A 17918-nucleotide genomic window follows, 5' to 3' on the forward strand; every position below is an offset into this window, starting at 1 on the left:
GATTAAAATTGATAAAGAATGACATATGTATGTGCTCATTTTTTTGAAAAATTTTTTAAAAAAGTTTTCCTCGCGAACCGAGTCTCTTTTTAGAGACGTAATCAGGTGATCGCGATTTTATACGCGTATGCAATAATAAAATGTAACTTGCAAAGTCGGACGCGATACGTCTGCATATTGATAAAAGTGCAATTTGCTCGCGTGGCATATAAATGAATTTATTTTATCAGAATAATCTTTCACTTTGTATGCAATTACGTATCGCATTTGTTTCCAAAAGCGAATTTCTCTGTGATTATATTATTCGGCGATGCGACGTTTAATGCGATAAGTATCAGCCTATTATTGCTCGTTTAAACCAATATACGTATAATCGCGTTTAATATTAGGATAAACACCTTTGCGTTAAATTGTATTAATTTATTAGTTTATTCAACGATAACGTTACGTCAGTAAAAATAAATTCGTGTTCGCGTTATTCTCTAATTCTCCTATTCAATTTTATATTATCAATAAAAAAAAATGTCGCAACGGCAAATTTTATTATATTACTTTAATTACATATATTTCAAGCACATTAATTATAATATGGCATTTATTAAACATTTTTATAATACGTATAAAATAACAATTATTATTGCACGTATGTTACGAGCCAGACATTTTCCATTCGTTCCATGAACTAAAGCCTTAGGAGCGCTTTTCGTTATATTTTCGATAAAACATCTTCGGCTGCATATCATACGAAGCCATACGAAAGCTTTGATGCATTCGCGCATAGATATGCCGCAATAAGGCTGTAAAAATTCAGTGTGTGCTCGTGAAGATAAAATTCGATACGTCGGTAAAGCATCGCATCTGGTGCGTTGCTGGCGGTACAAAAATGTGGCAATCCTTTCGAACGAAATTAAATGATCGTTTTTATTTATGATGTCTCTCTCTCTCTTCGTTCCTATTTTTTTTTTCTCTCGGAATATGCAAACGCAATACGGTGCGAGAATTTTGAACTATTTACAGAGATATCAGCAGATACGCGCTAGTATCACCGTTGTAGTCTGCCCGCTTTGACATTTCGCTACGTCGTTTTTCCGACAATGCCGTTACGGTAGCCCTTCCTTTCTTTTGTACACCCGTTTACCGAGATATATATATATATATATATATATATATACACCGAGTGAAAAATATGAAGTAACAAAGGCTGACTCGTATTGACGTAAAGTTTTATTCGAGAACGCGATATTTTTATTAAGAATAAAATCTGCGACGGATTGTAAAGTGCAATAAGCATTCGTTTTGCATTTGCGCCGTCTACGGCGCAGCCTGGAATAAGTAATATTTTTTACAATTACCTAGTTGCCTGTTCGATAAAAATGCTTCGTTTCATATATACTTCTGCATCAGTTATGAAAACGTACCGTTGCTTTCCATTATTTTCTTATGTAACGGAAGAACCATTCATACATACGCAATAACTCGTTCTAGATCTTGAAAAAATGCACGACCGATGTATGTGACGTTTATTAGGAACATATGTAACTTTGATTGTTTTAGTTAGTAGTTACTAACTTATATTTGCGTCTTATTTATGCATATAAATTATTTTTAAATGAAAATATATAGAAGCAATATTTTATAAAAAAATAATTACATCTATTTTAATAAAATTATAAACTTTGAACTTTTACGTACATGTAGTTGTGGGTAATTGTCTAATCTCTATCGCTAACTTAGATTGAATATGGTTGGAAGCAACATTACATGGACGAGAAGTAGCCATTATTAACTGACAAAATTCTCATTGCTGTAATACTGAAAAGTAGTCAGTCACGGAGCAGAGCCCGTCGAGAGGATCATCGGAGTGGATCACATGAATTGCCCGATGAAATAATTCGGTGTGGCGGACGGGTTATGAGAGAATGTGTCCTCACAAAATTTTCTCCTCGTAAATTCGGAGAAAATTAGGGTATTACGTCTTACCGACCGGCCTGATCGGATTAATGTCGTATGATAGACCGTTGAATTCTAGTGTTCTTTTACGAGCGCGGACGCATCTCGCGACTATTCCTCGCGGATTTATCCTAAAATCGGATCTTAAAACCGATCGCGGTATTAGGGAACGGAATCTCGACGAAATGTCGGTTCAGCACATCCCAAAGGAGATGAATTATCTTTTTTCCTCCTTTTTTCGAGCTTTCTTTCTTCGTCGTTTCGATGCATCAGTGATATCCGTCGCGGGCTAGCCGCAGCTTTAACGACGGATGATTTTATCGAGCTGACAGGCGTTGCGAGCAGATGTTGTTGCGCATGTTCGTTGTTCGACGCGTGTAATGGTTTCCGGTACCATCTCGCCGACATGGTTGGAATATTTCTCTCTTTCGCCAGAGAGCTCGATCCTATGTACTCTTTTCGTTTCCTCTCTTCGAGATACGAATACGAGTGCACCGTGTCATCGCGTCTAGTATCTAATATAAGACATCTTACGCTCCAGCGGGAGCTCAAAGTGTATTTTTCGCGATGTTTTTATCATGTAAGAGTTTACATCGTTTGATACTTGCGCGTATATTTGGTGTATATATTTTTCTTTCATGGAACAAAAAATAATTAATCTTTTCATATACGTTAATAATATTTAATAGTTAGTTAATAATATTATTTTTACGAGCATTGTTACATAATTTTATATCAATTCCGTAAGTAATTTAATTTGGAATTTAAAAATGGAAAGTAACGCGCGTTTTATTCATGTTGAATATATAACAAGATATCAAAATTTATAACAATTATTTTCTAGAAAAAAATTCTACTTTTTTCGTGTTAGATTATAAATCTTTGAAAATTTGACGAAAAATGAAGTGGAAAATATCGTAGTACAAAGTGAGATGCTGCACGAATTTGGCATCTCGATTTGTTTTCAGATATTCTCTTTGGTTTAATGTTCAAAATTATTTATTTAAACTATCAAGGAGTATATGCTATCGAAAATAAAATTAGAACTCTTAGTTATTTATGAATTTCCATGAAATCGTACACTAACAATCAAAGTACACATTTTGTAGTTCGCGATATATTATCTTTTGGCACACCCTGTATCGAGAAACCGTAAGACGTTTGCTTTTCCTTTGCTCTCGGCTAATATTCGCACCCTTCGCTTTGCTTTACCTCTCGCGTCTACTTCGATCGTTATGGTGACGTTCGAAAACACGTCTTGACGTTTCGTGCCGTATCAACGACACGTGTGCATTATATCGGCGTCGTTGCAGGCGTCGCTTGCGTCATGCTGTTTGTCATATCGCGGGAAGCATGTACGTAAACGGCTGTCGTGCAGCAACGGTAGCAACCAGAAGCACACCGTACGGTCTGAATCGATAATATCAAAGGGAAGAGAGAGGAGGAGACTTTGGTCTTTGCGGTCCGCTCTGATTTGACCCACATAAATGCTCCTAATGACGCAAATCGATCGACGTGAATGAAATATTTCAAACGGCGCATTTCAATTAATTGCAAATGTGCAGAACTGCATTCAGCGATTTTAACTCTTTCTTCTCTAGAAAAGTATATGGCAAATTTAAGAATTTTTTATTCTTTACGTTGTTGGATTGCTTTTATAGTAAATGATGACCGCATATAAAAAATTAATATCTCTCACTACTTCACATCTCTCGTCCCTTTGTCACCAAACATGCCTGCAAATATTTATATTAATTAATGAAATAATCGAGACATATTTCAGTAACGCAAAGTAAAATTTTCACCTCACGCTCGAGTAGAGAAAAACGTGCGAAAAACCTCCATGTGCAGTATACAAATATACGCATTAATTGTTAAATTTTATGCAATAGTAGAGGGAGAGAGAGAGAGAGGGGGGAGGGCGGGGAGAGAACTCTGTTAAATTTACAAATACTTTACTGATGTAAATGATGTAAGCCGTACCAGATCGGCAGATTGCCGTGAATATTATATTAGAAATATTTGAATCCGTTTACAGGACTAAATAAATACTGTCTGGTAACACATTGGGAGCTCAAAGAGCGAATAAAAAATGTATTTATAATAATTGAAATGTTTTGCGGTTACAGAACGTGCAGTATTATTCGCCGCTTATGCGAATTCGTGGATTTATTCACGGCAGCAGATCACGTCGATGCATCATAGATACACTCTTGAATAAAATATGTCCACCAAAAGCATTCTTTGTATTTTCCAATTATTGTTTAATATTTTGCGGTTCAGCTTTGATTATTTATACACCATATATGCGGAAACTTTTGTTTCCCCCAAAGTATTATATTGTCGATTGACTGGATGGACTTTCTATATTTTTTTTTTCACATGCAATGTTTTGAAAAATATTTTTTTGCAAACTTCTCCCTCTTAAAATTTTATACAGAAATAGTCTGTAATTGGATATAGTATTTTGAGAAACCTTGTTGGTTGAATGAATGAAGCGAAAACACTTCGTTGATAAATTAAATACGTGACTGAGCTAAACCGTACTTTAACTGCACTATGTCGAACATACAGCGGAATTGCATTAACGTCAAACAACGCTAACATTTTTCAATTTCGAGCTTTCGTGGAACATTTTGCTTACAGTTTTTTTTAAAAGCGTTTATAATTTTTTAGTCATGTTCATCTGTCATTTAGAGTTTTCAATTTATATGGTGACGTCGATTAGCGGCAGAATGATACGGGTAGATGAATAAGGAGAAAAAAAAGCACAACATTAATTAATCGCGTAAGACAGAAATGTAAGATTCGATGATTTTACGGGAACGATACATATTTAAGATTAACAAGTTATTTAATTTGCAAAATGAAACACGACACGTTCTGTTTACTTTGCATTTCTGTCAGAGAATTACAATTGTAATCTCTCGGTTAATTGAAAGATACGCGCATGATTACCAGCAATACGCGTTCTATTTGCATACAAAGGCATTTCAATAATTTCTGTCCATTATATTATGTTGAAATTTAATTATTACCAGTCGCGATCATCGCGTTGGTTTGCATTATTATCGCGTCCAACGAAAACTATTAAAATGCAGCGAGAGTTGCATAAATGTTCGTACGCCGAGCTATTTATTAATTCAATCGCATTGAGAATTCGGTTTACAAAACACGTTGACAAAGTTGACGGATGTCGCGATCTGACAACACGATGATCTACGTACGCGCGCGCACACACACGCTGGATTTATTTAATGACCGGTTTATCTCGCGACATCGACCCTGATACCGGAAATAAGTCCGCGCCATTTCATCCCGGATATATCCTGCGGGGGCGTAGCCGGAGATCATGAAAGCGGGCGTTTCGGTCACGGCGCGTCCTGAGGGATCTGTCCTTCCTATCCCGGCCGACCGCGTTGGTTTTGCCAATGTAAATTGACTTGTCAATTTGCACAATGCATAGCAATAAGCGGCACGCTGATGTAGCACGTGCTTGAGCTCGTGAAATCCCCGCGGTTTCATGGATGAGAGATTCCGTAATATCCGCTATCCTCGAGGTCCCTGAAGAATCCGCGAAAGGAGTCTCGAAGAGACATCGAGCTCATTCCTCGGCGTTTGCGTATAAAAGATTGCTTCATTCATTATTTTATGTGTGTTAATACAATATAAAATAACAAACTTTGAGTCCATTCATGATATGAGAATATTTGGCTTAGATGATGTAATACGATTTTTTTCTATTATAAAACATTATGACGAATTGAATATATAGTTTGGTTTACAAAATTGGAGTTTTCTTTTTTTTATATATAAAAAAACAATCGTTGCGAAAACATTATATATATATATATATATATATATATATATATATATATATATTTATATTTATTTATTTATTTATATTTATTTATATGTGGGAATTTTCTGGAAAAAAATAACGCGAGATTTTAGGTATTAATTTATTGGAGCGTTGAATATTTGAATCTTTCATGATTTGATTAAAATACTTGATATAATGTTATGCCTGCGGCGCATGTTATTATTCAGGAAATTACATAGCGCGAAGGTTTAATTGGGCTGATTGCGACGGTATAGTGTTCGGCACGCCTGCATCAATCGGGGACGACATTCTCCATCGATACCTATGGTGTTCCCTTATTGAACCAGTATATGTGTGTGTGTCTGTATGTATGTATGTATGTATGTGTGTGTGTGTGCGTGTGATATTCTGTCAAAATATTTTCCATCCAACTCTCCGTGCGCGTGTATTTCATTTTTCTTGGTCGAACTTAATTTCTCGAAGACGTCGATACTGTCGGCTCTGGGGAGCATTTTTCACCAAACAATCTCTCCGAGCACGTCACGCTCTCTTATTCCGTCCGTCACTCAGCTCGACATTTCTATATTCCTCGATATATCCCGCCACGCACACGCATCGCATTCAATATATCGCTATATACGTGACGCTATAGGCGTGATACTTGCAATATAATATATTTTGATATGATAATATCACACTCTTGAATTATGTTTATTATAGCTTATTTCATTTAATTTGTCATGGCATGATAATACGAAAAATAATGAACTTATTTATTACATTTTATATATATCGCGTAAAGTTTTACCCTTTTTCTCTCTCTTTTTATATCTACATATTATAGATCATTGGTTGATTATATACACGCGTATTTACATCAGAAAAATAGAAAATAAAATAGTCATATTGGAAATAAACAATGTAAACACATAGACAAAAAATCTGAATAATACCGATCAATAAAATAATAATGCATAGAATGCACGTAATAATAGCAATCGCGCTGCAGCTATATGTATTTTGATTTTTGTTATGTCAAAATTCAAAGAAAGGAATCTTTCTATTATATTTTCATCCGTATTCATTTTAATTATACTTCAGCAGTTATAGGGAGCCAAAAGACCTTCATGATTCCTCCAATGTCAATCATACGTACACTTCCGCGCATACACACAATTTATTTATCAATCAGAATGTTTAATAGCGCATTAAATTATTCATGCATATGTCATATCGAGACAATAACAACAACCGCTGAGCCGTCTGTTGTCATTCTTTATTTATTTGCAACCATACGGCACCAAGCTCCATGATCAGAGAGGAAATCTATACTGTATTTTCGCGGAATTACTGTCGTAAAGATGATGCACGCTGAATACTCTCTAGATTTATCCGATTTTTTGAGCTTCCAATTAGTGTATATTATATCCAGAAATTACAAGTAAAAGTTCTTTATTACGTTTGAAATCTGTTTTATCAGAGATCATGATTTCGAAAATTATTTGTATCAGTAATGATAATCTAAAAATTATATAACTATCAATACATATGTATATTCTCTGTTTTCTTTTTTTTAAATATATATTATAATAATATATCATATATGATGTCACAATAAATGTACATGTTATAAATCAATATAATAATTTATATCACGTATGACGTAATATATTTTATCATGATATTACAATATTCATTATAATTACAATTTTTTTTTTTGTAGAAATTGAGTCATAGAAATATATTTTTAATTATTATGATACTTTTATATCTGTATACTATCTCTTTTTATCTAATTCAATATTGCTTTCCTATCTATATAAAAAATACTGCATAAAATATTATTCATAATATTGTTATATAATTTCCTGATAATTCATGCTTTCAAGCATGCCTCATATTTATATTATAAAATCATGTTACAGCCGATAATATATACAGATAGAACTGTGGTACAAATCAGTGATATGGTAGTAAACTATTATTTTTGCATGACATCCTATGCATGAATGATGTTGATTAATCGCATGAGCCGATCTCCATCTCTGTAGCGATAATAATTGATAATTGACAATAATTGAACGTTTACTTTATTAGCATGAAGCTGCGACCATGCGCGAATTGTTTTTCCACTATTTTCGACAAAATTGAATCGTACAATGAAAAATTAATAATAAGAAAATGCATAGCCGTTTCTAAATGATTAGAGAATTATTTCAGATTTATGAATCCCTTGCTGAAAATAATTTATGCAATTAATTGTTAGCTTGCCCTCGTTTCTGCGCGATTCATTCGTTTCTATGCCGGATTGAAGGTTCTTACAAGGAAAAAAAATGAACAGCCGTCCTTGGAATATTTCCAAACAGTCCAAATATCGTCTTGCTGCGAATCGTCAATAAACCATACTTCGGAACAGGTTATAAATCTTGTCTTCCAGCTTACAGCTTAATCATCAAAAAATGCCGACAACCGATGGTGATTTATTCTGCTTTGAAATATACGATCGTGTTAAATGAAAATATGGTTGGCAGTGCCATTAGCCGCGGCGACCGACACCAGCTGAATTCTATCGTATTATATATATTTCAGAATGTCAGAATAATATGTCGGATGTAGAAAATTAATATAAATCGTACATTTGGTTGAATAATGTGAATTTAATATCACTGCAAAATATAAATAAAGAGAACGCCGTAAAAAATAGAAATACTGTCACTATCGGAAACTGAAAGAAGATTAAAAAATAATTGATTTAATCTGATATTACAATAAATGGTAGATGATACTGTTCATGATAATTACGCGAAGAAAAACAAAAAATAATTTATAAAATAAATATCTCTTTTTTTGTCAACGCAATTTGTGATTAAAGTTTGTAATTGGTAGTCGAGTAATCACTAATAATGACTGTGCTTGATTTTAAAAGCGGAAACGAAAAACGTTGTTACGAATAATGATAACCGGCCCTTTACAAAGTTCGATAGCATATTTATTGTTCGTATGCATATTATTCGTTAGAGTGATAACAATTTTTAAAGAAGAAACTGCAGAATAATAATCGTAAAACGGATTCGTAATTTTGATAAGCGGGTTCATCTTATCATGCTTTTTTTTTTCATAAACTCGGGGAGAAAGAAATCTGTTGCACAAGTCACAATAATACGATACGAAACTAGAAGTCCGTCGTAGCAAGTTCGAATTCTTTCGAATCGAGATAAAAGGCAATTGATTGTATTATACTCTAAAAAAGTATGATGGTAATGCCATCACTGCGTGTTTTTGCATGTTAAATTGCTACAGAAATTAGAAGGAATACAATTTACAATTACTAGTTATACCCTTGATAATGAAAATTATTACAAAATTCAGAGTACCTTTTAATAATAAAAATCCTCACAGATTGTGATTAATGCAGTCAATTTAAATAAAAAAATGTGATGAAAATTGTAAGAAAAGTTTTTTGTTATAAAAACTACTATTTATGATATATTTTTTAAAGACAACGATTATTATTCTCGCGTTTTGTCAGCTGTGCGGAAGAATAAGCGGATGGGCCCTGTCATTCCGCTCTCGACTGCAATATCGATGTTGTTTCCCTAATTCTCTTTGACTGAACGCATTGGACCAACAATACTGAATCCGGGCTGGCAATTCCATTCGTAGGATTTACCGAGTCAGCCCTGGACTCTATTTGAGAGTAGTGGCGGTGCGCGACGCGCCGATTTCCATGGCAACGTAGTTAGCCCGGAATGATATCGAGACTTTGATCTTAAGCCGGACATCGTCGTACAAATGACATCGACGATCGACATCTCGCGTGGCCAGGGAGCTATCCTCACTTTTTGGCTACGTCAGCGCTCTATCGAGTTGCCATTGGATTCGATTTCACAGACTTTGCACCGCCTTTCGCCGGTCCACGCGTTAAACGAAACAATATACACCTTGCAGACAGTTTAGCGGCAATTCAATTCAGCTACATCACATATGGTATCGAGCAATGTCGTTTTCTCGAAAAATGGGATGGAGAGAATATATAACGGAAGTATTACTTTTGTATAAATGCATAAAAATGTGCTTTCAATTTTTGCACCTTCTTCATTCTTATTGCCGCGATGCTAAATGTTCTCAAGCTCGAAAATAGAATATTTAAAAGTTTTTTTAATAATTCTTGATACTCGTATCAATTTATAAAATAAATTTGTAAATGACAATATGTATATACAGATCCATATAGTTAGGAAAATTGATATTTCTAAGTTGATTATGCTTTAAAAATTGGTAGTTCACTAAAATAATAATTGTGAGCAAAAAGAAAATGACATATCAAGATATCTCTTCAATTTTTGCATCATTACATTCGAGGATAAATAATTAAACTTTTTTTATTAATTCTAATAACGGCACATTGGCAGATAGATTACGTTTAAAATACATTGAACGAACGATAGAAACAAATATATATAGAAAATAAAGATTTTTAAATTAATTTTGCAGTAAACATATTAATTCACAAAAAAATAATGGAGTAAGCAATAACAATCTATTCCAACAAAAATTATCTTGCGTAATGTATTGTTGAGTTTTTTTTTACTTTGTATCTAATCTAAAAATAAAAAATAAATTTGAGCTCGTTTTTATATAATATTCATTTGCAACGATAATAATATTAATTGTAACGATAATAATATACGCCTTTATAATCACAAATATAAAATATCTACATATATTTTTAAAACTTTTTGCTTTGCCCTTTGTAGCAAATTTCTCTTCATAGTGGTAGATATTAATTTCGATCATCACTTGAATTCTTTGCAGTCAAAAATTGGCGATTAATAAAATGTTTTGTGCCAAGAGTACAATTCATACTCCAGTATTGCCGATCGAATATTGCGAAAGATTTATTTAAGAACCAAAGAGAAAGTTTATAACACTTATTATCCATTTCAAACAAACGAATGAATCAAATGAAAGAGCAACTTGCCCCGAGATGATCTCCAACTCATGTCAGTTGAATACGCTTCTGAATGCGATAAACATCTGGTACATCCTACAATCCAGCGAGACACGATCGAGCTGGTCGTCGGAAGTTCTCGCGATTACACTTATCGGATTGCAAGCCGCGTTTTCATACAAGTCCCGGGGTCGATTCTTATCCTGAAGCTGAACGCTCGTTGCAAGGCGATTGTATCTTTAGTCGTCGGAGGTTGTAGTTTTAAATCTCTGCGAGAGAGAGAGAGAGATATACAGCTCGCGATTCGATTATGTCGCGCAGTTTATCGTCGCTGCGATAAACGTGAGTGGTACATATTCGTTATACGAGTGATCCGAACGTATGTGAAACGGAGAGGGATTTATCGGAGAGAGAGAGAGAGAGAGAGAGAGAGAAATGCTACGAGAGTGAATAGCTCGCGAGCGCGAATTATGTAATAGAGGAAATGAATGATCAATTTTGTGCTCGTGAAAAGTGACTTCTGATTATAAGATAACTACGTTAAGACGATACTCTGGACTTTTTTCTTAGTTTTTAAGTTTAAATGAACATTTGATTGTAGAAGTAGATACGTGAATTCTTCTATTATAAATAGATTGTTTCCTTTTTTGCGAATTATTGAAAAAAAATTGAAATATGACGATGCAACGCGTGTAAAACGCGAAAAAAAGTGTTTGGAAACTTTGTCACGTTCGTTACATCATATCATAAAATGCATTTCACGTTATGGCGAAACTTTACGAGATCGATATAGAGTCTATACATATACATGTATCAAAGATACGGACTCTCCTTTTTTCCTGTCTCTTTTTGTTTCTTTTTTTTTTCTCTTATTGCCTTGTAACATCTTTTATGTATCTTCCGGAAAAAGTGTGCCGTTGTAAAGAAAAAGTTAGCCGTTCTGCATCTATCATGCATATCACGCATATCTCTATCATGTTCTTGCGGAGGATGAGAGAGAGGATTTAATCACTCGAGTATAAAAAATATGATCGGCGCTGGAATATTTGCCTATATTTGCTGGTTTATACATGTTCGTATAAATTTTTTTTTTCATATAAATATTTTCTTGCATTTGAATGAACGAACATTTTATGCCAAGGTTTATGAAATATATGTATATGCGCGCGCGCGTGTGTGCGTATGTGTGTGTGTATAGGATACTATACTTATAAAAGAGTAGTAAAAGCATTGAAAAATCGAGAATACGAATGCCAGTAATAAGGCGGAAGAAAAGGAAGAAATTGCGAAGCTTCTTGCGTAATCTTCTCGATAATCTTAAGTACTATCTCCTTTAATTCCTGTGTTAAGCGCTCGTTATGCGATAATCGTCTCCCATTTCCATAACGCGGCGAATCTTTCTACGAGCACGGCTCAATCATGTCGCGCGCGCGAACGTAGCGTATTATTGACGGAACAATTGTGCGATTATTCGCGTACGGGACTGATTGATTAGCGTGATAAGCGAATTGAGATCGTAGCTGCAATTAATTAGAGGATATTGTCTGTTATATGCGATTCGCATTGTCATTACGGATTCATTGAAGAAATCGAATATTTTGTAGTTTTATTATTCCGCTCTTTTTACAATGTATATTATTCCCTAAAATAAAATACTTTTTTCTCTATGATTGGAAAGACCTCGATGTTTATCAGAGATATTTAAAAATTAAAGCGTCAATATACAGCTATATAATATAATATTCTCTCGTGGCTCACAATCTAAAGCATCCAATAAAATATTGGATTTTTTTACGGTGTTTTATTTTTACAATTAGTTTAACAAACTTCAATTTGAAAATCTATTCGCAGTACATATGATTTGAAAATCTATTCGCAGATAAAAGAACTCGACATTATGCGTAATAGTCATTTGAATTCGCAATACATATGATTGTGAAAAATCTTTTCTCCGAAAATGCCTTTTGCTGTATTCGTGTGAGTAAAACATTAAGAATAGAGAAACCATTGTATTGGGATCAGGTCCATTTAGATAATCCAAAGTTACGTCGATTCGCCGTCTCTAGAGTTGCGCAGCCGTTAAAAGTACGACGATCGTTTTCCGTTCTCCGTCCCCGAGGTGTACTTCCGGAACATTCGCAAATTCTGTTCGTATCACTTATATCGGATGCCTCGACCCGAGGATATATACGAGTGTTGCAGGAAGCGGAGTGGAGAAAAAGCAGAGGCAAAGATTTCGCAAGAGTCTCTCAAGCTTGCTTTCGGAATTTCACTCTAATCGTTCCGTTCTTGCCGTTTCGATTTTAAGATTAAATTAATTTGAATTCGTACAAATACGTTAAACGTAGAAACTTGGTATTTTTATTCTTACATTTTAAGTTCTCAAAGTGATTCTATTTCTGTGAACGAGTAGATACAACGCTAAGAGAGCACGGTCAGCTTGCCTTGAATTTTATTTCGAGAGATTCGTTTTTTCATTTTGTATAATCGAAAAATCGGAACCAAATATATGCCAACGTCATCAAAAAGGCATGAAAAATATTTGTATTGTTTTCTACGCAATTTTATTTTAGTCCATTTTTAATCAATTTCGATGTTGAACCAGAAAATTTTAGCAAATTTTTTTTCAATTATTATATTATAAAATTAACGAATAAAAAAGTTTACAAAAATATTTTAGATACATATTCATCGAAATATCGTGTGTATATATATATATATAATTTAAATATTATATAGAAATATGTAAATGTGTGTCTTAACGAATGTAATTTTCTCGAATATAATGATGCGGAAATATTGATGAGGACGTAAAGATTCGTGGAGTTTTTAATGAGATGTTATTAGTAAAAAATTTCACTTATTAAAGAGGAGGATTCGGGGAGTTCCGAATACACGGCCGTGGAAATAACAATCGCGGCGATGCGTACACATATTCGGGAGTCGTAAAGTCTCGCGTATACGAGCTAGGAGAACAAGAGAAAGGAGAAGAAATGAGGAAAGGAGGGAGTGGGACGGTATAGAGTACGCAAATCCACGGTGCAAACTCACGCCTCTGAAAATAATTAGAAGAATCCGCCCTCTATAAACTTGTGAAATGTGGGCAATGTGGAGTTTCATTAACCCCGGCATCGTGTTTTCAACGCCCGTCCCCGCGACAACCACGTCGGAGAGCGATTTTTCTTTTATATTCTCGCTCCCACTATATACATACGTACATACATACCTGCACGCGCACACACACAACGTACAATTTCGCGATGCCACTCGGCGGTGATGTCAATACTAGTCCGCTCAATTTCCGATACTGGAAAAAGCCCTCTTCAAACGCTCTCGCTATTCTTTTGTCGTTTCTCTTCTCCGGATGACGAGGAATGCGCGCAATTAGTTTCGGGACGCGCGTGGCCCGTCACCATATGACGATTGAGCGCACGTGTAGGTACATATGTGCGTAGATCTGATGGATTCCGATCGTTCCTTCAGGCTTATTTAAGAATGTGTCTCATTCAACAGCTATTTTTCCTGTATATTATTCTCTCCTTGTTTTTTTTTTCACTCTCTCCTTCTCTCTTAAATTAAAATTTTAAGCACATGCTTTCTTTTCACTTTATAAATTGACGAGTAATTCTCTCGAAATTGCTAACTACGCAATAATATTTATTTATTATAATTTAATCATGTAAAAATGTCAAATGCATAGAAAAAGATTATCGCATAAAATTTTTATCAATTTCTAATTTCTATTTATAATTTTTTTTAATTTCTTATGTTAAATAGATGACGCTTTTGTAATATCTTTGAGATCGTTTGTCAAACTGGTATGTACAATACAAAACGAGGTACTTGGTAATGTTTTAAGCATGTTCTGTACGTTCCGAGAATGCTGCATTATTAATTAGAATTCTCTAGATGTCTCATGAAATATCATAATACTTGCAATTTATCTTACAAATGTCTTTTCGAGACGATATATTTATAGCGGCATATTATAATGGTACCTTCTAGAGAAGAAGATAATCTCGCAAATGTTTTTTTAATATTTAAGTATATAACGAAAATAATTAAACACGGTTGAAAATAATTTCAAATATCAAATCTTGCTTTATCATCCCACAAAGAGATTGTGAGATTTCAGTATAACGGTCTTAATAGGAGCGTATCGCGTCAGCTTCTGCGGTTGCGACTTACGTTAGGCTGACGCAGACGTAATTTCGTGGCTGTTAGCGCGACGATCTCGTAAAAAGCGTCGCCACCTCAAAGCACGTTTTTGATAAAAATCACGGCGCCTTATCCCACGGGCGCGCCGCGTCTCTTCTCTCCCTATGTTGTATCTGTCTTTTCTCTCTCTCTCTCTCTCTCATTTCCCCTTTTCACTTCCTCTTTCCCGAGCGACACGCCACCCAAAGGACAAACCCATTTGCTCCTCACCACTACCGTCCTACGTACGGAGATAACGTGCTCTCGACGTGGCCGGCACGTCTTACCTTCCCATTCTCGCCGTCTTCTTCATATTTGCCGCATTCTCACTTTTCAGACTCTCCTTTATCTTCGGCTACTCGCATTCAATTTGCCGGGGACGCGTATACATATAATACCCGGTCGGTGAAAGCTCACCGGGATTCTTGTCAAATAAGAAGCGCCGTCAAATTTCCGTCAGATGCGACATTAGCACGTGCGTGCGAGCAAGAGGTGAGATAAGAGCGAGCGGAAAGCGCGCGATAAAAGTAAATTAGGTGCAGTCGGCTAGTCGCGTAAAGGTTCGCCTGGACCGGACGGGTGGCTTGTGCGGTTCGAGTACCATACACATAGAACGTATACGGATGGCTGAATAGACGGCTTGGCTCTGCCGACGATCGATCAGGACGCGGCGACGAAGACGCCACGGCTCTACGAAGCGGGAAACGCCTACGTTTTGGCTCAGTTTATAATCCTTTCTCTGAGATAAATTCATGCATAATTTAGCAGTTATTACGGAAAAAATAGCCAAATTATTTCAAGTGAAGAAAAATTTTTGGAATTTTTGCATCTTGAAAATTTTCATCTCTCAGATATTTATTCAACGATTTTGGATTCAGTGTTGTTTCTTTTTCTTTCCCACAAATTTAATCTTTATAAAAATGATGACACGTTTTATTATATTATTTTACAATAAAGAATTGTTATTATAAACAAGAAAGGATCGAATCAAATCTTTTATCCAATATTTTACTTCTAGTTTGAATTCTGATCGCTATGTTGATTTTAACACAAATATTTAAGACAAATATTTGGCTTGGATCAATTTACGTCCGTTCGGAGCAAAGGCAGTTAATGAGTGCACGGTTCGGACTGAAATTCCACTGAATGCGCGCGTGTGAGATTCGTTTGTTCAATGCATAAAATCGTTTGCTTCCGGGCGCGATGGGGGTTTCATTACGCGAAACAATTTTCGAAATGGCGAGCATCAAGCGTGCAGAGTCCGCGCGTATTCTGGAACCTTTAACCCGCTATTGAAAAATTGCTCGTCACGGAATGCGTGTTGAATCGAACGATCGAAATAGCTCACGTAGCTTTGATTCGAGTTGAGCGAGAGATAATGGAAAATCGCGAGTGAAAAAACGAATGCTCGAATAAGCCTCCGATGCTCGTTCGAAATTATCGGTACGCGAAGTTGCTTGCTCGTTACATCACGGTCGACCGCGATCAATTAGAAGGCCTCGTTATTGTTGCGATGGTTTAGGCCTCCATCAAAACATCTGGCGTTGATATCACGTGCGTGACACATTGCAATCTACGTCGTCCATACATTGGCAAACTAACGGCAATTAGGCGAACGCGGTTTGCAGCGGGCAAACCACGCGTTGATTACAGTCAATCTTTTCAAAGGCGCAATTTGCTTATTATGCGCTGTTTGCGCGAAACGTATATTCACGTAAACACGAATATTCCACAAGGGATCAAGAAAGCATCATACGAGGCAGCAACGTTGACTCTTTAGTTTGTATCGGAGCAAAAATACAAATATATTTCAGAAATTAATGAATATACTTTTCGTCAAATTCTTATTGTGATCTATTAATCTTTTACGCTTCTCTTGTATAAAATAGTGACAAGAAAATTTTCAATTAACCGCGGATGATGTTAATTGTCAAATATTAATGTTTCCCCTAAAATTGAATAAGCTAGCTCAAAGATTTCTCATTCTATACGAACCACATCGTCGACATGTAATTTGTAGAGACGAATCATCTCTCATTCCACGACCAACTTCGATGCGGGTATCGAGTATTTGAGCTAAGGTCGATTCGCACTGAATTCCGGGGCGCGGCTGTTCGAAGGAAAATTCGTGTAAATTCGGAAATACACTTTGCGGCATTCCAAGCGCCCGTCAACCATCGGGGGATATGCGTGAGAATCGTGGCACGTGCGACGTGACGCTGAATGACACATCCTAAAACGCGGGCGTCTCACGCGACACGCGGACCGTCCCTTTTGGCGGCAGAGCGCGTTTATCGGACGTTACACGCGTTCTCTTTCGGTTGGGACATATTTCAGACATGTCAGACTGAAAGCCGGTTTTATCCCACCTCGGTCCGGAGAGCACAGTGTTGCGTCGCGCCCTGTAACCCGCAGCCTAGGCTAAGCCTAGGTCGGGATTAGACGAACAAGAGAGGCACACGGTGCGCCTCTGGGGAATGGCGTGGCCATTCTGTTGTCATAGCAAGCTGCCGCTACGGGAGCTACTCCATAAACATTGGTCCTACGGTATCGAGATATCCACGTTAATGGTGTATTGCATGCACATGCATATACATGACCAGGTAAGAAGTCGGGAATTAACCAAATTGCAGGCTGAATATCTCTCAGGACGGCTTAGTGCATCATCGTTAGGACAATTAAAATAATAACGAAGCTTCTCTCTTGTGTGTGCGAATGAGTGTCCAGGCTTAATAAAGCACTTAATAAGGCGATCCCGTCGCGGCAGTAATATAACTTACAGCATTAGTTTCTAAGCTCTTTATACATGTTCCATGCGTTGCGTTTATAATCCCCCTTAAATCTGGATAGATTATATTTCCTATTGTTAATCATATTTTGAAACTATGTCTATGTAATATATCGTTAAAACGATTGTAGGTAATAGCCATTTCTATGTTCGTACAGTGCAGTCTATTTTTTAAATACAGCGAATAATCACTATTATAAAAATGCTTT

The 17918-nt window shown here is 35.9% G+C and overlaps 2 protein-coding genes across 4 annotated transcripts in view; one reads left to right on the top strand and one right to left on the bottom strand.

Moving 5' to 3' along the window:
• Positions 1–17918, bottom strand: part of LOC126858493 (protein turtle-like) — a 205807-nt gene that overhangs the window by 81040 nt on the left and 106849 nt on the right. The window lies entirely within an intron of this gene.
• The window catches only part of LOC126858531 (regulator of G-protein signaling 17), a 235222-nt gene that overhangs the window by 2316 nt on the left and 214988 nt on the right, over positions 1–17918 (top strand). The window lies entirely within an intron of this gene.

This window comes from Cataglyphis hispanica, chromosome 25 (genome assembly GCF_021464435.1).
Source record: "Cataglyphis hispanica isolate Lineage 1 chromosome 25, ULB_Chis1_1.0, whole genome shotgun sequence".
Classification (NCBI taxonomy): domain Eukaryota; kingdom Metazoa; phylum Arthropoda; class Insecta; order Hymenoptera; family Formicidae; genus Cataglyphis; species Cataglyphis hispanica.